Here is a 21,106-nt window from a genome sequence, read left to right as displayed (position 1 = left end):
GCAGTTGTTTAGGGATCTTTTGGTAAATAATTGATTCTGGCCACTTGCATCTGATGTTGATAAATGCAGCAGCAGGGAACTTGGTACTTAATTAAACAAATGTGTTGTAAATGGAAAGCCTGGCTTTTAGAAGTTTGCATTGCCAGCAGTATTTACTCTCCGCTGTTAACAAGCTCATGGTCCCACCTATGCTAAATAGATCAAGGTTTTCCTGTTTCTATTTGTAACTCTCCTGCTTCTAGGCTGACCTATGTACAATTTACAGAGCCAAAGTTTGAAATGCCAGTGAATTGCCTACCTTTGATAAAGAAGCTTGGTCCAAAGTTATTGATCAGAATTTATAAATGTTCTCTTTTGTTTCAATAATACTTTTTATAATGACTTCAAGAGAGGGAAAGTTCTCTATTTTCCTGATTATTACTCCCAGAAAAGTCCCAGGGAGGCAAATTATCAAGACTTCCTCTGTATTACTCAGAAGGGGAAATGGATAAATGCAAGGAAAAGTCATCTAAAATATTTTCTTTCTTTCTTTTCTTTCTTTTTTTTCCCAGAAGATAACATACCCTCCCAAACTGAATGCATTGTGGAGGGGTCAGAGAAGAACTTCATTTCAGACTCTCCTGGATGGTACTAAGCCAAACTCATTTGAGTTAACTTCAAGCCCACTGCCGAGAATGTCATCAGCATGGCTTTTCATCTGAATCTTTTCCCCATGGTATACAAGCTGCAGGACTTTACCAGATAATACTTCTCTCTTTTGGATTTCAGTCACATGGATTCTCAAAATGTATGGACACTTAGGTTGAAAAGCAAGTTTTATCAGCTCAACCTACATTTCTGACATGAAATGTATGTATGTATGTGTGTGATTTTTTTCTAAGCTAATTAGTATTTGTCTATTTCCATTGAATTATTGAAAGAATGAAAAAGCATTGCTTAAGTACTTACTATGTGCCAGTCACTGTGCTAAGTACTGGGCACACAAATGTAAAAATGAGACAGTCTTTGTCCTACAGACTTCCCCATTCTTATTGGGGAAGATAATACATATTATAGGTGGCTACAGAAAAGCATTTTTAAATAGGCAGTATAATATCAATCTAATCATTGGCACAAACTTTTCAAAAAGCAATGGTAGTAGGGTTTTTAATTAATCAATTTTTAGCATTTTTAAAAATATTGAGTTCTAAATTCTCTCTCCCTCTAGTCCCCCCCCCACCATTCAGAATGCAAGAAATATGGTATCAATCCATTATACATATAAAATACTGCAAAACATATTTACATATTAGCCATGTTTCAAAAAAAGTAAGAAACAATATGCTTCATTTTGTACTCAAATTTCATCAGTTCTCTCTTTCTTGATAGGGAGAGCATTTTCATCATGAGTCCTTTGGAATTGTCTTGGATGATTTTATTGATCTGAGTAACTACGTTTTTCACTGTTGATCATCATTACAATATTCTTGGTGCTGAACAATATATATTGTTCTTTTTTTCTGGTCACTTCACTTTGCATAAGTTCAAATATGTCCCTAATTATTTTTCTGAAAATATTCCCTTCATTTCTTATAGCACAAAAGTATTTCATCACAATCAAAAAACACAAAGGAACTATAGTAGGTATACGTTTAGTAAAAGAAAGATGAGGCATAAATGCATTTGAATAAATCTTGGTCATTTTTTTTTTTGGTGAGGCAATTGGGGTTAAGTGACTTGCCCAGGTTCACACAGCTAGTAAGTGTCAAGTGTCTGAGGCTGGTTTTGAACTCAGGTCCTCCTGAATCCAGGGCCGGTGCTCTATCCACTGTGCCATCTAGCTGCCCCGGGCATTTTTTTAATCTAGTCCAAAAGTTGCATATAGATATAAGGACATATCATCTATTCCTTCCTATTAATGATGGTGAGGAGGAGGAGGAGGATTATGATATTCTATAATTTGGTCTTTATTTTTCAACCTAATAATAGCCATATTATTTGAATTTTTTTACTTTTTATTTCCCTTTTAACAATAAGAGCACCTTTGTGATCAGGCCTAAAAGACCAAAATTTCTGGAACATCCACATTGTGTCTCTGCAAGAAAGATGACAGCCTTGAAAGGGAATCCCAGTTTCTCAGTATGAGAAACAAAAGCTCAAGAACAAGAGGTCATGGCACACTCACTACCTCAAGGCTGCATCTAGAAAGCCAACATAATTTCCTGTCAAAAAGATGCATCAGATATAGAAACTTTGTCTCATTTAGTTACAATACCATAAGAGTAGAAAAAAATTAAAGATTAAGTAAGAAAAGATCAGGACATCCTTAAAAAGTACATGGGTAACTAGCTGGCCAAAGCCATCTGATTTAGTAATTCTTACCTAAATAGGTAGAAGGAAGACAGGGGGATTTGAGACCAAAATCCTGGATACTCATAAAGGCAACATGAATATACTGAAAAATAAGAAAGGAAAGGGTACAGGAAGTAGTCAGTGTAAGAACACTGGACTGGGAATCAAAAGACTGGAGTTTTAGTCCTGGGTCATCCACATACCTTGGTCAAGGAATTTCACCAGTCTGAGCCTCAGTTTTCTCCTCTCTAAGTTTAGGGAACTGAACTAGGAGATCTTTAAAATCTATTCTTGTCCTATAATGTTATCATTCCATGACAAATCATTAGATTCCCCCTTATTCTCCAAAACTAAAGTAAATCTTGCAATATTGACGCATTTACTCCAAATAATGCATATAAATCCCATCTGTGATAGCCAAACTGTAAACTCTAGTCTTCCCAGAGGATTGCCACTGGGCTCTTTTGTCTCTTTTTGTATCCCAAGCATTTAGCACAGTGCGGGCATTTAGTAAGTATTTAATAAATGTTAATTGAATTGAATTGAATGTTAATCAAGTTCACTTAAAATAAAGGGGATACCAATGGAACATCAAGGTTGCCAATCAGTTATCCCATATTTTGGCCATATGGGCAGGTCCTCTTTTCTGATAATAAATTCCACTGCTCTGAGAATGCCTTTAAATAACTCCTTCATAATTTCTTATTGATAATGTGATGTAACCTATTCCAATTCTCTATTAATTTCCCCACTGCCCTTTGTCAATCCTCAGATCAAATCCCTTGGAAACTGTAATTCTCCCTAAGTTACTATTATATAGCATAATTGGAAGAATATATCTTTATTTCCCCCACAATATAAATTAAATGCTAGAGGGAAAATGAATCATATATTTAAAACTGTAAAGTAGTTCAGAGTCCACCTAGCCCAACCATGGAATTCAGCATATCATATAAGTTAATGGAAGCCCAGAAAAGTTAAGTGTGAATTTTCCAAGATCACACAGGTAATTTAAAAAATATGGAAGGAGGCAGCGGCTAGGTGCACAGTGGATAAAGCACCGACCCTGGATTCAGGAGTACCTGACTTCAAATCCGGCCTCAGACACTTGACTATTACTAGCTGTGTGACCCTGGGCAAGTCACTTAACCCCCATTGCTCCACAAAAAAAAAATGTGGAAGGAAAAAAAAATAACTTTAATCTCCCCCAACTTTTCTATTTTGTTTTCCTCTAAAATTTCAGAAGATATTGTTGCAAATTTTTTAACATTTTTCACATTACAAAAGAAACTTTCAAAATATGTCCTCACCATTTTCAAAATTGCTCGAGCATCTCACACCATTCTATGAATATTCCAAACAATGCCCCCCAAAATGTACAGGCATAGAGAATGTACCATAAGCATATTTGTTAAATGACCAATAAATACTGCGGACTAACTTAGCTAAACTTTCTAAATTAAAGTCTATTCAAAGGAAGACTAGAAATTATTTATTGAGATATTTTATTTTCAATATACAAAAATTATTCAGTTGTTCAACTGAATGCTTAGGGGGAAAATGTTAATGAATAAAATTAGAAGAATACTGAGACCATTTCACTACTGGTAAATAATAGACAATTGAATAGGAAAACAGGGGAAAAAACAGTTTTAAAAATGCCTATATTCTGCCTTAATCCTGATTCAGGCAAGTCCTCTAATAATTTCTTTATCATATCAATAAACATTAAGTCCCTACTATGTACTGGAGGCAGGTAGGTGGCACAGATGATAAAGCAATGGTCCTGGACTCAGGAGGATCCGAATTCAAAACCGACCTCATACGCTTGACACTAATTAGCTGTGTGATGCTGGCCAAGTCACTTAACCATCATTGCCCCACCAAAAGAAAAAAAAGGAATCATGATTTAAAAAAAAAAAAGTTCCTACTATGTACCAATCACTGCCTGGCAAATTGAAATGAAATGAATATTCATAGATCTTTAGACAATTTACAATGACAAATCAAATAATGCATCAGATGAGTTAATTTGTAAAGCATTTAGTACAGTGCCTGAACCATAGTAGGAACTATACAAATGCTTACTCAGTTTTCCTTCCCTCCTCCTTAATCAAAGATAAACTTAGTTATAGCAAGAGAAGAATATTCAATAAGCAACTGAGCAAAGGTCCCCTGATTCTGAGTTGCCCATAGCCAATGACCAGAGAGCCCCAAGAATACACTGTGGCTGATTTTTACTCAAGTAACCAGGAAATTATGTCAATAATCTGAACCTTTGTGTCTGTCTGGAAGATGGACTTAATACTTTTTAAGGGAAAACTGGCCTACTATGGGGACAGAAGAGTTAGTCTATGGCCCCCCACCACAACTGTAACATTTAGTTTAAGCTCAGGTTGAGATTCTAAAGAGCAAAGAGGAACCCTTATAACTCCAGTATTCCCCATACAAAGAAATATTGCAAGTGATATTTGTAAAAAATCCCTACACCAGAAACATCTACACCACAGCATACTAAAGTAGGCCAATAATACTATCAACTAAGGCATTTCTTTGGAAAAAGGCCTAGCAGAGAAAACCTTAATAATGTTTGCTCCAAGGAAATATGGAAGGGAAAGGAAATCTGGCAGGAAAAGTGGAGGCAGAAATGGGTAGTAATGGGGAGGAGGATGAATCTTATTCTGCTTTACCATGTAAATGACCCATAGCATAAACTTCATTTGGAATGGAAATTTTCTCTTTCAAAAAGGGCTGAGATAATATGACATGATCTATATCTTCATACATTTTTTCTCTCAAGTCAGCTTAAAATATTAAATGACATATAAAGGCCAAAAATAAATCTAGACTTTTTTCATCTAAATTAAGAAGTATTTTGATAACAAATCTCTGTGGTGTTTGTACATTTTCCAGAAAGAAGAAATTTAAATGATTCTCTTCCACTTTGGATATTTGAAAGATTTTCATTCATGACACATACCAGGCCCAAAAATCTCTTCATGTGAACTAAGTTGTCTTTTGTGTGCTTTAAAGAGAATTGTGATATCCATTTCTTTTGGCAGAGAACACTTAATGGTAATCTTGACCCACATTCCTCTAGAGTTATTAGTCAAAGTAATAGTTTATTTTTTCACCAGAAAAATAAACCATAATGCACTCAACACAGCAGTTCACTAGGCCATACTTCTGCTTTGTTTGACTTAGGAAGTGCTCTATATTATGAAAAATTATTCAATAATGGATGAGGAGCCTGTGAAAAGTTCTACTGCACAACATTAATTTGCTAGCATTATCCTACATTGCCACTGAATGAGACCACCAAGGGTTATCTCAGAACTGACAAGGACCAGGAGAGAAAAAGGCAGGGGGTGATGCAATGAGCTTTAATGGCAAAGATCTGTCTCTCTTCCTTTATAATGACTCAATAAAGCAATTACAAATGACCTCCTGTAGGAAAATTCATCTTGTGTTCTTCAAACAAGTAAAATAACTTGATCAATTTGAGAAGGCTTAATCACAGATTTATACAGGATGTGTAAGCATTTGTGAATTGGGTGGTCTCATGTACCATTGGGTCTTTGAATATGCAAATCAATCACCACATATTTATTAAGTTCCTATAATATTCCAGGTACTATGTTAAGTACTAGAAATACAAATGTGAGATGCTGAAGTGGTTTGTAGTTTACTGGAGAATATGTTTTCCTAGAGAAAGGGACTGGACATAAGATGTCATTGGTATAGGGAACTTCTGAGTGAAAAAACACCCTCTATCTCTGATGCATAGTATTGGAGAGCTGGCAGAGCAGTTAGAAGTGACCAAGAGTCACATGGACAGTATATCTAAGGGACAGGACTTGCACCCACATCTTCCTGGCTTTCAGAACAATTCTCTATCCTATAGGCAATACTGGCTTTTTGTTCATACGGTAGATAAGTAATATTTTCACGTCCACAAATAAGTAAATAAAGGATATATAAAAAATAAATATAATGTAATTTCAAGACTATGGAGTAAACACTGAAAACTAAGAAAATAAAGAAAGCCCTTATTGAGATTACAATAGCTGATCTTCTTTGAAGTCAGTGAGGAGCTCCAAAAGATACAGCTGAAAAGGAATCTCCTTAAAGGAGTAAGTCAGAATCTGTACAAAGTCCCAGAGATAAGAATTGGAGAGTCACATGTAGGGGAAGGACAGAAGACCAATTTGGCTGGATGATAGAGCAAAAGAAGGGGATTAGTGTGTAATCATCCTAGAGACAAAGTTTTGAGAAAACATATACATATACAGAAGCACAAATTTCCCACATTAGATTCCCATCAGGTCCCCCTCAGTCTCATGTAGGGCTGAAAAGTATATATTTGATGTCATATAACTATTTCTATCCCTCTTTGATTTCCATTCTCTCTTAAATCCTCAATCTAGGTTGAAATACTATAGCCAAGGAATAGATAGATGTGATTGTAGGGGACAGAAGGTTCTTTCACTTGCAGTTCCCCAAATCCAAGGTGGATAAAGTACAGAGGCACACAACATTTTCTTTACAAAATTGCCACGGGGGAAGCTAGGGAAGAGAGGTAAATAACAATGCAAAAAAGGCAAAAGTTGACCTCCTTCAAAAATTTTTATTCTTAAAAAAGACACGTCTATATAGCTTCTTCCCTATCTTTTCCAAATTAGGAATCCTAAACCCTAGCCGCTGTCTCCCAAAGCACTATCGTTGTTCCCTGACACATGCAAAAGTCCTGCACTTTCCTGACACAGTTTCTATTTTCTAAAGGAGATCCTTCCCTTGGAGACCTATAATTTCAGTCTACAAAACTAACACAATCTAAAGGACATAATTCTCTATAAATGCTACCTAAAAGAAATAGATCTGAAAAGAGCTGTATTTCTTTATGTTTTCTCTGATGTGGGGAGTAACCATGTCTACCTACACATATGTTCACACACACACACACACACACACACACACACACACACATATGCGCGTGTTCACCCATAGCCATCAGTCAGTTTTCTCCTAGGATTACACCTTTCCCAACCTCTGCTAAGATATCCTCCTTTTTCCAAATCATCTTAGTTAACTACAATTTGGATTTCAAGCAACTAATGTTCCAGATTCTTTTTAATGGCAACCTGATCTAGCGATTTTTGTCTTTTTTTTTTTCTTGGCCCCTGTGTAGCAGGAACACTTAGTAAAGGCAAAAAGATTTTCGAAAAGAATCTTGGGACCTCCAATTGATAATACTGATTCACAACTCTGTATACTTATTTTATTTTGGTTTGGTTTGGTTTTGTCTCCTCCCCCTTCCCCACCATGGTATGCAGATATATGAAATTATTCATGGAAGTTATTTGTAGTGTTCCACAATCACATCAGTCTTGATAGGAAATTTTAGGGGGCAGCTAGGTGACGCAGTGGATAAAGCACAGACCCTGGATTCAGGAGTACCTGAGTTCAAATGTGACATCAGACACTAGACACTTACTAGCTGTGTGAGCCTGGGCAAGTCACTTAACCCTCATTGCCACAAAAAAAAAAAATTTAAAAAAATAAAAAGCAAATTTTATCTGCCACAACAGGAACAGTAGTTGCTTGATTTATTAGGGTAAACATACATAACACAAAGAAAACTTATTCTTTTTTAAAAAAATATGAAAGTATTTTATTATTTTCCAGTTACAGGTAGAGATAGTTTTCAAAATTTGGTTTTATAAGATTTCTAGTTTCAAATTATTTTCCCTCCTTCCCCCCCTCCCCAAGACAGCAAGTAATCTGATATAGGTTATATATGTACAATAAATAACATTAAACAAATTTCTGCCTTAGTCATGTTATAAGAGAAGAATCAGAGCAAAAAGGAAAAACCTAAAAAAAAATCACCAAAAACAAAAGAAATAGTATGGTTCAATCTGCATCCATATTCCACATTTCTTTGTTTTTTTTTTCTTTCTGGATTTGGAGAGCCTTTTCCATCATGAGTCCGTTGGAACTACCTTGTACTGTTGTATTGCTGAGAAGAATCAAGTCTATCACAGTTGATCAACACATAATGTTGATGATACTGTGTACAGTGTTTAAGAACACTTATTCTTAAATGGGAAGTCAACCCATTGGAAAATCCAGCTGGACATATATGGGATCCTTGAAAGTTAAAGGATGGTTTACATTGTTTATTTTAATAAGTATCAACAGGTTCTAGACATAAATGCATGCCTCGTTTTTAATCAAAATTTTCCCTGATTTTACTTAAAAAAGCACAAAACCCTCTCCATATCTTTCAGACAACTGAACAAATTTGTTACTTCTGTAAGCCTATGAAGAGATTTATTTCCTTGAGTATAAAACAGAATTTTTGAAGACTTGTTTTTTACTCATAAAAGTTTTTACAAAATAGGACAAATTACCAATTTTTTAAAAGTCAAAGTTATCAAGTTTATATATATGAATGCATGAAAGCATAGATCCTGGACTTTGTGCCTCAATGTTTTCATATTAGGTTATGTCTGAAATATCAAAGCTGAAACCAATTTAGAAAGAAAATACCAAGTTCAAAAAAGGAAGCACTGCCTACAAAGTACCAAGGAAAGACTGAAATTCATTTCCATCTAGTTGATGAAGTGCTATTGGCATCCCAAAGTATTGAAAACAGAAGCTTAGGTGGTTGGATCAAACAGAGCCTGGGTCCTGTCCTCTTCAGTGCCCTAGGTCCCATGGTACCACTAGTCTTTATTCTGCACTTTTGAAAAAGCTCTAAGCTATCCTGTGCCACAAATTTCTCAAAAGATAAAAGGGGTAAAGATTACCTATGACAAAGTTCTAAAGGGATTGATTTTCAATTGTCTATGCTAACTGCTTCTCATGATTTCTTAATAGGACATTTGGAAATAAGAAGAAAGTAACTTTTGAATAAGATAATATGATGGACATATTATATATATACATATATATATACACACACACATATATGCGCACACATAAAATCAACAGGAAGGAATATATAGATAGAATGTATACAATATAAATACGTTTGTGAATGTGTGTGTATATATACACACATATACATATAACATTGGTCTATTCAATGGGAACTGCTTCTTTATGCACAAGTGTAAGAGGCTCTGACTAATACAGTCCTCCCTAGGATTCCAGAATTTTTTTTTTCCTACAGTGGTTACTTCGTGAATAAAAGGAACCTTTTGACTGGCTACTGAGCTAGACCTACTAATAGCCAGGTGATTAGATCCTATAGGTTTCCTGCCTGCATTTGAGTATGGAGGTAAGGAATCTTTTAGGTTCAAGTTGGGGATAGAGACCTCAGGCCTTTATTTCCACCTCCCTGCCTTACCCCAACTTTGGGACACTGCCATGTAGTATGTGGGCTCTGTCCTTTTTTGTAACTGTTTTTTACTGCTCTTAGGTGAATAGACTACAAGTCTAAAAAAGGTCAAGAGAGGGACCCACCAGAGATTTGGAGAGCTGCGGTCTATACCATATTTTGCAGATACCAGAGCCTGATAAATAGCAAAATGCCTAACTATCAACTTAGTCCAGCATAGAAGAAGATACAAGGCAGCCAAGAGAGAGCAACAGGGACTCAAGACTGTTTCTCATTTGAAAGTGAACTTTGCGGGCTGAGTGCTCTGTAGAAACTTCTTTAAGTTTGAGTGTATTCTCTGAAGGAATCATGGGAAAGTACACCCCTGGGTGTTGTGTTTCTGTTCATGCCATAGGTTCTCAGCAAATCTCCCTTTGCAAAATATAATTGATTTGAATTGTTAAAATGAAATGGGGGGAGGTGATAATCACTGCTTATTGGTATTCAGGGAAACACACATACATTAGAGAATAATCACGCTAACCCCACAGGGGTATCAGAACACTGCTTGCAAAGTACCAAGAATAGACTGAATTTCATTTCCATCTAGTTGATAAAGTGCTATTGACATCCCAAAGTATGGAAAACAGAAGCTTAGGTGGTTGGATCAAACAGAGCCTGGGTTCTATCCTCTTCAGTACCCTAGGTACCACTATTCTTTATTCTGCACTTTTGAAAAAGCACTAAGGGTGCTCAGAGTACCAACTTTTATATAAGAATCAAGATTGGAATAAGGAGCGTATGAAGGGTTTATGAAAGGCTACATAAAATTTAAATATGCATATATATAGAGAGAGAATTAGTATTTTAATTCTAATGGTTCTGTTTCTCTTTATTCATATATATATATACATATATATTATACAGGCATATTATATGTATTTTACATACTTAGAACTAGTGTTCTAATTCTACTAGTATCATTTGACTTTATTTTCTCTTAGTATCTCTGTGTAACAAATATTCACATACAATATATACACATGTATAATTTGTATATATAAGTACATTATGTAAAATACCTGTTCAAGTAAATAACATACATGTATAAAATATGTGGTGTGCTGTTTGTATGTATATGTGTTGCTATGTAGAAAGAAATACTAAAATAAAATGCATATGGTACCACTAAATTAGAATACTAATTCTATAGACACTATATGTACATATTTAATTTTATTGTTTATTCCTATGGAATATATTTACACATTGTTGGCATAAATATGCACATATGTATACATATGTATCTTCACATATACATATGTACAGATACATTGTGTGTATTTTTCATGTGTGCATATATATTACATAGAAAGAAATACTAAAAGAAAATAAAGAAATACTCAATGAAAACAAAGACTAGAATTAGAACTCTGAATAGGATTAGACCCAGGCTCAAGTATATGCCCAAGTCCTCTTTTCAATATGTTTAGATGCTAGTGATACTTCATCTTTTCTAAATGCAGGTAAGTTTCAATCTATTTTTGGTGTTCCATAGCCAGAGCTTCCTTTTTTGAACTTTTTTTTCTTGTATATACAGACATGTACATTCCCCTGAAGAAGCATTTTCCTGTGAACTAGGAGTTATCTGTTTCTGCATGAAGCTGGAAATGACAGTTAATATTCTGGGTAAGACAGTGTGCTGGCATGGAAAGAACACTATTAAGTCCAGAAGCCAAGAAGCCCAGGATCAAGTCTCAAGTGGTCCCAGATCTGCCATTAATTAACTAGCTGGTTGACTGTGGGCAAAAATCATTCCCTCTTTTTGGGTTCCATATCCCTCACCAGGATATTAGGAACTTAGATTGTGCATATGTTGCAAGTGGAGCTGAGCTAGAATTTGGTAGCCAGATATTGCTTCTCTTCACCCAGTTTGGTAGCGCAGTGGATAGAATATTGGGCCTACCATCAGGAAGACCTAAATTCAAATGCAGCCTCAGACACTTACCTAGCATTTTTATCCTGGTGAAGTCACTTAACTGTGATTCAGTCCTCAACTGTGAAATGGAAATATTAAATCCCATATCTCCTACGATTCATATGAGAAGCAAATGTTAAAATATTTATAAAGTACCTGGCACATCGTAGGCACCTAATATTTTTTTTCCCTTTCTTCTCAAATCTCAGTGGGAGGAGAGAATAATGTACCCTTTAGTCCCCACAAAGCAAATAAATTTCAGGGACCTCAGTTTTAGGGACCTTAGCTTGAAGTCATTCTGGTCCTTCATGTTCCATGCTATAATTTTTCTTGTGCCTCAGGCAAACTCTTATATCATACAGAATTTACAGAAAATGCCATTCCTGTATACAATAAAACATACTTTATTTAGTATACAATAAAGAATCTGACCTAGCTTCTCATCAGATCTTAAGTACTAGTGTTACTAGTGGAAGCCACTGAAAGATAGAACACTGCACAGATTTTAAGACCAAATGCTCATTTGTCATGCACTTAGCATACTGCATTGCCATCTTTAATACATATTGACTTCCTTAAGATATATATACTTTTCTTTCCAAAGCTCCTGAGACTCTGAAATGTTACAATACCATTTCAAAGTACTGCCTCTCTCTCTCTCTCTCTCTCTCTCTCTCTCTCTCTCTCTCTCTCTTTCTCTTACATGCACTCTCTATTTTTACTCTTTACTCCCTGTCCTCACACTCCACACACAAGTGCTAATTTCTTCTCTCTCAACTAATAATTAACATCCTTAGCTTGTGTCCACTGTTTCTTAACAGGCTGTGCCTGCATGTCCCCTGAAACCCTGGCCTATATCTTTCCCAGAATCGTCAGCATTTGACACTCAGAGAATCTCATAGTAGGGTAGCAAGGAGATTTCTTCATCATAGTCTAAGAGAACACATAATTGGAATTTTCTGAACTCAGCCCAGGAATTGACATGGCTAAATTCTTCTTATTTAGCAAAGCAAAAGCCTAAATGTTCATTTATTTAGCTGTTTTAAAAATAGCTTCTTCCGTAGTCACTCTGAACACAATGGATAATGTTGAGATTTTCCCAGAGTTGCATGTTACTGCAGAATTGCCAGACACATGCAACCACTGCCAACTTTGCACAGGTCTGTTTTTTAACTTCTAGGGAATGGCACTCAATTACTCATTATACTGAATGTTTTGTTTTTTCTTGCAATTATTCGGCACAACCTGAGCTACCTTCTGTTCCCTAAATTCTGATATGACTCGAATCTGAGGCTGAAGGTTCTTCTAATGCTTAGGGATAAATTGCTCAAAGGGGAGAGCAGAATAAGGTAGTTTGCTGCAATCCTGTTCACAATATGAAATAAACCATTTGATGTTCTTCAACCCTTAGTTAAAATTCTGTTCAGTCACATCTCTTTCAACCCCTCAACTCAGCTATTTGAGCATGGCTGGTAGGAGCTGGGACAAAGAAACACTGACAAAATTTCAATAAAAAATGACTGAATCATAAAGAAGATAAACGAATGGAGTTGTACCTTATGAAGCATATATTTGAATGTAAAAGAAAAAAGTCTCCCTCTTGTAACACTCAAATACGTTTTTAAACATCCTAGAGAGTCTTTTATGGAAGGAAAAAAAAACAAATATTGTGAAACAGAAAACAAGCAGTGCAGAAAAACTTCATTGGAAGTATTTGCCGATGCTTTTCTTGGAGATTAAAACGAAGTATCTTCTTTATGTTGTGATAATTGCAACATCTGTTTCTTTTAAATCAAGAAAAATGTAGTGCGGTACATTTGATTGAATTTAACCTCTAAGGAGGCATTCATCTTTGAAGAACTATATAATATTTTAACACATTAAGATACAATTACCAGAGCTGGAAGATTTCCAGATATGGGGTTGTTGTTGTTGGTTTTTTTCGGCAATTTTTTTTCTGATTAATTTCTACTAAATGTTTTCTTATGGTTATGTTTTCTCATTGTGTTTCTATAATTATTTTAACTAATATTTCCAGTGGATTATCATTATTTAGCTATAAAGAGAAACAGTATTTATGAATACAAGCTACCTTTCTAAGGGAAATTAGAGGACTATTTTGTATGCAATCCATTAATATGCTAGAGTCACCTGTACATTAACTCCACAGAAATTTTTAACACTTACCAATAAGAATGAATAATGTATGAATGCTAAAATTCTAAATACTTTTAATTGTCTAACTCCAATTTGAAATTCATCGATCAAATGGGAATATGCTATGTATATATGAAGATAAAATGTCAGCATAAGAAAAGAGTGTTTCCTTTTTAAGAAATAAACTCATGATACCTAATCATCTAATTATGTGGGGGGGGGACATCCCCCAAAGTGATGCTGCATTGGATTGATATTATAAACTCAATAAATACAAGTGAAAAATTAAATATGGATTAAAGTTATTTTTTCCCCTTGGCATGTCTGTTCCTGCAGGACTGTGATTTCATGAACACAGGGACCTGCCTGTTAAGAAAACTTCATCTAGCAAACAGACTGGCAAACTTTTTGAAACTTTTTAGCATAGAACGTTATCTAAGCCACTAAGAAGTTAAGTGACTTGCTTAGTGTCTGAAAGTCAATATGGATCCATTTTATTATATTTGTCATTTTATTTTATTTTACATTTTTAAATAGTATTTTATTTTTCCAATTAACTGTAAAGACAATTTTCAACATTCATTTTTAAAAGGTTTTGAGTTCCAAATTTCTCTCCTTCCCCTCTTTCCTCCCCAAGATGGCAAGTAATCTGATATAGGTGGTACATGTAAAATCATATCAAACACATTTCCATATTAGTCTGACTACTTTTTGTTTGGTTGGTTTTGGGGTTTTTTTCGGGGCAATGGGGGCTAAATGACTTGCCCAGGGTCACATAGCTAGTAAGTATCAAGTGTCTGAAGCCAGATTTGAACTCAGATACTCCTGAATCCAGGGCTGGTGCTTTATCCACTGTGCCACCTACCTGCCCCTGTCTGACTACATTTTAAAATTGAATTTTAATTTTCTATAAAGTACTTTATTTTTTAATGTCATAAACACTTTTATTTATAGTTTAGGGTTCCAATTTTTATAATAACTCAAGAGAAAGAACTTAGTTGACATTATAAACCAAATGTGGAGAGAGTAGAAATGAATATATTCTCTTTCTCCTGTAATCTTTCCTTTCCCCTTCTCATACATAAGTAAAAACGCAAAGAAGGAATTTATCACAAAATCTCTCACAGTGAATAGAGTGCTGAGCCTGGAGTCAGGAAGACCTGAGTTCAGACACTTATTAGCTGTATGATTCTGGACAAGTCACTTAATCTCAGTTAAGTGTTTCCCTAAGTTTCTTCAACTATAGAGTGAGGATAATAATAAATAATAGGATAATAATAAATCACGTACCCAGGATGTTGGGAGAATCAAATGAGGATGATTGTAAAGCACTCAGCACAGTGCCTGCCACAAAGTAAGCACTATATAAATGTTAGTTTTTTTTATTATTATTATTCACTGAATAACCAATCTGCACATTAGGGTAGTCAGGTATGCTTTGTTCTCAGGAGAGAACCATGTTTCTTTGATTACCAAGAATATTTAAAATAAAGGAGAATTTTTAGATAGTAGAAAGTTAATACCATAAGTTTGTCAGTTACAGGATAGAAGAGGTATCAGTACTCTCGCTTTCTTGGGCCCTAAGATGACTGAGCATAGTGCTGGTGCTGGGACAGTGTCCATCAGTCTTACTTAAGTAAGTATTTAATATTTAAGTACTTACTCTGTGCCAAGCATTAAGTGAAGCACTAGGATATAAAGAAAGACAAAATCAACCTTGCCCTCAAGGAGCTCACATTCTAATATGAATGAAAAACATGGAAGTAACTAAGTATATATGAGATAGATACAATTTATATGTAAATTAATCTCAAAGGATAAGGCACTAGCAAGTGGAGGGACAAGAAAGGACATCCTATAGAAGATGTAATTTTGATTGTCTTATAGGAACTATGGGAAACAGAGGCAGAGGTGAGAAGAGAAAGCATTTCCAGCAAGAAGGAGATCCAATGTGAATTTATGAAGAGGGGAGATAAACTGGGGAACTGAGAGTGTAGAGAGTTGCTAATGGTAAAAAGGAATTCTGTTTAGGTGTTTGGGGGAAGTAAATACCTGGTTATTTTTTTTTTTAATGAATCCAATTATTAGTGTCAGCTTTATAGTCTCATCCTAAACATTCATAATTTCATCTCTTTCTGTCTCTTTCTGTCTGTCTGTCTCTGTCTCTTAATATACTTATTCACTGAGTGAAAGCACAATCACTTAATCTACCTTAGCCTCAGGTCTTTCATCTGAAAATGAGGATAATTATCGAAGTTACCTCACAGTATCCTTGAATAAGTCAAATAAAAGAATACATACAAACCAATTTTTAAACCTTAAGGCTCTATGTAAATGTGGAATCCTTATCAATATTTTAAAGGAACAGCATTGTGTGCATTTGAAATGACATAAGCATTCAATAAGTAAAAAAAAAAAACACTTAAAAATAGAATTTTAATTTTCTTAAAACCTGGTACTAAACCTGCCACTTCTTTTATAAAGCATCCTCTTTTGGAATGGAAAAACTGTCTTTGTTATGGTTACCCTTGGACATTGCAGAATTTATAGTTTTCCCCAAAACAATAAGTAAGTTTTGTACTTTCAGTTGAAATTTAGCAACCTTGAACCACCTTTGCACTTTTTTTAATGTAAAGAATTTAATCATTTGTAATATCATTCTGAATTAACAAGGGGAAAAGTAAGATGAGAGAGGAGTAAGAAATAGATGTTTTACTCAAATATGTGTTCTGATAACAGACACGAGACAGCTCTCTAGGTCATTGCCCATCAGGACACAAAACAACTGGGTTTGAAAAGACAGTGTGCTGTAATGCAACCTCACAAAATCTAAAGGAAAAGAAGTTTGCTTATCTGGTAATTTGTATCAGAATCATTTGATCTAAATTATTATGCACTGGAGTATGGAGAACATGCAGAAAAAGCAAGAATTTTCTCACCCATCACAAGGGGATGTCAATGTGAGCAGTGGCACACCAGCAGCTCATGCAGGGAAGTGGTGCATATGGGGGGGATGCTCTAATGAGCTTCAATGAACTTAGAAGTCAGCAGAAAGCAGCCCTTAACCAGTGGCATTGCCTTACAACAGACATCTCTATTGTGAATATTAACTAGAAAGTGCTGATGTGCCATAAAAAGTGGCTAATAGGATAATGCCAGCCCTGGTATTTTGGGTGCCCAGATTCTAAATTAAACTTTCTTTGAAAGTTGTCAACTGTAGCTGCTCCTCACTTCATCCAATAGTTGTTTTTATAAAAACATACATAAAATTGGATTTTCCCAATATGAGGGAAGATGACCATTTAAACAATTTCTTTCTGAATAGCTTTATGAAGTTAATAATTACTCCATTATTGATGTTTAAAGCAGGGAAATCTTGAAAAGAATTTCCCTCATAATACGATTAAACCTTGAGGGAGTAAAGTGTTGACACATCATGATAAGGCCTGATCAAATTAGAGATAACACCTGCCCTAAATACTCACAGGGATGTTACTAAGGAGTGTGATATAATGGAAAGATCACTGAACTTACAATTAAAAGACCTGGCTTTGAATCCCAAATTTCCCAATTACTTGTGCTGTGACTATGGGCAAGACTTTCCCTTTCCTAAGGCCCAGGTGTAGTTGTTGTTTTTTCAATTTCCCAAATAGGAATGGTATTTGCTCCCCACTTCACAGACTTTTTGTGCAGGTTGAATATACACAATATTTGTGGAACACATTATGTGATAAATAAATGTGATCTAGTATCATAGATGGAATAAATGAATGTTTCTTGGTGGTGTTACATAAACCCAAACTATGATTTTTACTATTATTTTATTCAAAGTTTTTTTTGAAATGAATTAGAATGTTATCAAACAGTGATGATGTTGATATGCTAGTCCGATGAGTTTATTATTTCAAGTGAGGATAGAAATTTCAAATGAATTCATTCACTGGTATGTGTGTCTCTGTGTTTGTGTACATGATACAATGCCATTATTCTCAAAGAACAGGATAACATAGATACCACTATTATGTACATTTTGATGCCCACAGTTGATTCATGCCTAATTGTCAAGGACTGTCAAACTTATCTCTGTTCAGGTTTCCTGTAAAAAAGACTAGAACTGAACAGAAAAATTGATCTCTAAATAAAGAATCAAGAGAAGTATAAAGAAGTAAAGATGGGGGGATTGTTCAATGAGGTTAAACTGTTTACATCCCTATGAGGGAGGATAATGCTTTTAACTCAGGATCTCTATTTCTATTGAGGTATTGTTATTTAATTGACTTTGATGTGATGATGTAAAGAAACTTACAGGGCAGAATAAAAGGAGACTAGGGGGAGGAAAGGGGGAGAAGATATGTGGTTAATTACATCATATGAAGAGTCACAAAAAAGAGCCCTTTACAACAGAAGAAAGAAGGGAGGGGTGAGCATTGTTTCAACCTTATTCTCATCAGATTTGGTTCAGGGAGGGAATAATATACACTCCCATTTGTATGAAGAAACTTAGCTTACTCTTTAAGGAAGCAAAAGGGATAGGGGAAAAGGGTATTGATAGAAGGGAGGGCAGAAGTAGGGGGGAAAAGGGGAAAGCAAAGGAAGGTTGGCTGATAAAAGGGAGGGCAGATTGAGGGAGGCAGTGGTCAGAAGCAAAACACTGGTCAGGAGGAATAGGGTAAAAGAAGGGGAAAAAGAGAACAAACAAAGGGGAAAAGAGGATGGAGGGGAAAAAACAGTTAATAATCTTAATGATGAAAGTGAATGGGATGAACTCTCCCATAAAATGGAAGTGAATAATAGAGTGGATTAAAAAATCAGAATGCTACAGTATGCTGTTTAGAAGAAACACATTTGAAGCAGAGAGATACACACAGAGGAAAGCTAAAAGGTTGAAGCAGAATATATTATGCTTCAGCTGAAGCCAAAAAAGCAGGGGGAGTTGGGGGGTGGCTAGGTGGCACAGTTGATAAAGCACTGGCCCTGGATTTGGGAGTACCTAAATTCAAATCCGGCCTCAGACACTTGACACTTACTAGCTGTTTGACCCTGGGCAAGTCACTTAATCCCCATTGCCCTGCCAAAAAAAAACAAAAAAAAAGCAGGGGGAGCAACCCTTATCTCAGACAAAGCAAAAACAAAAATAGATGTAATGAAAAGAGATAAGGAAGGAAACTACATCTTATTAAAAGGTACACTAGATAATGAAGTAATATCAATACTAAACATGTATGCACCAAGTGGTATAGCATCCAAATTCTATGGGGAGATGAGTTACAACAGGAAATAGGCAGCAAAACTATACCAGTTGGGGATCTGAACCTTCCACTCTCAAAATTAGATAAATCTAACTAAAAAAAATGAGAAAGAAGTTAAAGAGGTGAATAGAATGTTTAAAAAAAAAGTTAGATATGATAGATGTCTGGAGAAAATTGAATGGGGAGAGAAAGGAATTTACCTTTTTCTCAGTGGTACATGGCAGATATTCAAAAATTGACCATATATTAAGGCAAAAAAACCTCATAGTCAAATGTAGAAAGGCAGAAATAGTAAATGTATCTGTCTCAGATCATGATGCAATAAAAATTACATGTAATAAAGAGCCATGGAAAGGTAGACTGAAAATTAATTGGAAACTAAATACTTTCATCCTAAAGAATCAGTGGGTCAGACAACAAATCATAGAAACAATCAATAACTTCATCTAAGACAATGACAATAATGAGGCAACATGCCAAAACTTATGGAACAGAGCCAAAGCAGTGCTTAGGGAAAATTTTAGATCTCTAAATGCTTACATGAATAAAAAAGAGAAAGAGGAGATCAATGAATTGGGCATGCAACTAAAAAAACTAAAAGAACACATTTTAAATCCCCAAATAAATACTAAATTAGAAATCCTGAAAATCAAAGGAGAAATTAATAAAAATTGAAAGCAAGAAAATTATGGAATTAATCAATAAAACTAAGAACTGGTTTTATAAAAAAACCCAACAAAATAGATAAAGCTTTGGTTAATTTGATTTTAAAAAAAGAAAGAAGAAAGCCAAATTACCAGTATCAAAAATGAAAGGGGTGAATCACCACCAGTTAAGTAGAAATTAAAGCAATAATTATAAACTAATTTGCCTGACTGTATGCCAATAAATTTGACAATCTAAATGAAATGGATGAATATTTACAAAAATAAAAACTGCCCAGGTTAACTGAAGAGGAAGTAAAATCTTTAAATAGGCCCATTTTAGAAAAATAAATTGAACAAGTCATCAATGAACTCCCTAAAAAAAAAAAAATTCCAGGGCCAGATGGGTTTACAAGTGAATTCTACCAAACATTTAAAGAACAATTAATTCTAATATGACACAAAGGGAAAATAGGTGAACAAGGAGTTCTACCAAATTCCTCTTGCGATGCAAATATGATGTTGATACCTAAATCAAGCAAAGCCAAAACAGAGAAAGAAAATTACAGAACAATTTCCCTAATGTATATTAATGAAAGATCCTAAATAAAATATTAACAAAGAGATTACAGCAAGTGATAACCAAGATAATACACTATGACCAGGTGGGATTTACACCTGGAATGCAAGACTGGTTCAATATAAGGAAAACTATCAACATAATCAACCACATCAATAACAAAACTATCCAAAATCATATGATTATCTCAATAGATGCACAGAAAGTGGTTGAAAAAATACAACACTCATTCCTATTAAAAACACTAGAGAGAATAGGAATAGGTGGAGCCATCCTTAAAATAATAAGCAGTTATCTACCTAAAACCATCAGCCAACATTAAATGTAACATTAAATGTTTAAAATCTAAATTGTGGTCGCCTTAAATCAGGTTTCTGCTAATCTGATTCTAAACTTGGATCATCTCTAGTAGAAGGAGCTATATGCAATGGCTCCCCCAAGAGTCGTAGGTTAGGGAGCAGTGTAGCTGGGTTAAGGACTGTGCATCGTAGTCACAATGACATATTCAAAGATCCTACAGCTCTACACCTGGGGTCGGGTTTGCCTTCCCAATTGGCCTTCCCAATAAGATCAAGGGTGAAACAGGGATGTCCATTATCACCTCTATTATTTAATACTGTACTAGAAATGTTAGCTCTAGCAAAAAGAGAAGAAAAAGGAATTAAAGAAATTAGAATAGGCAAAGAGGAAACAAAACTTTCACTCTTTGCAGATAATATGATGGTATACTTAGAGAATCCTAAAGAATCAACTAAAAAACTGGTTGAAGCAACAACTTTAGCAAAGTTGCAGAATATAATATAAACCCACATAAATCATCAGAATTTATATACATGACCAACA

The sequence above is a fragment of the Dromiciops gliroides genome, chromosome 1 (genome assembly GCF_019393635.1).
Source record: "Dromiciops gliroides isolate mDroGli1 chromosome 1, mDroGli1.pri, whole genome shotgun sequence".
In the NCBI taxonomy this organism is placed as follows: Eukaryota; Metazoa; Chordata; class Mammalia; order Microbiotheria; family Microbiotheriidae; genus Dromiciops; species Dromiciops gliroides.
The sequence above is the reverse complement of the archived record's forward strand: the minus strand, read 5'-3'. Positions refer to the sequence as shown.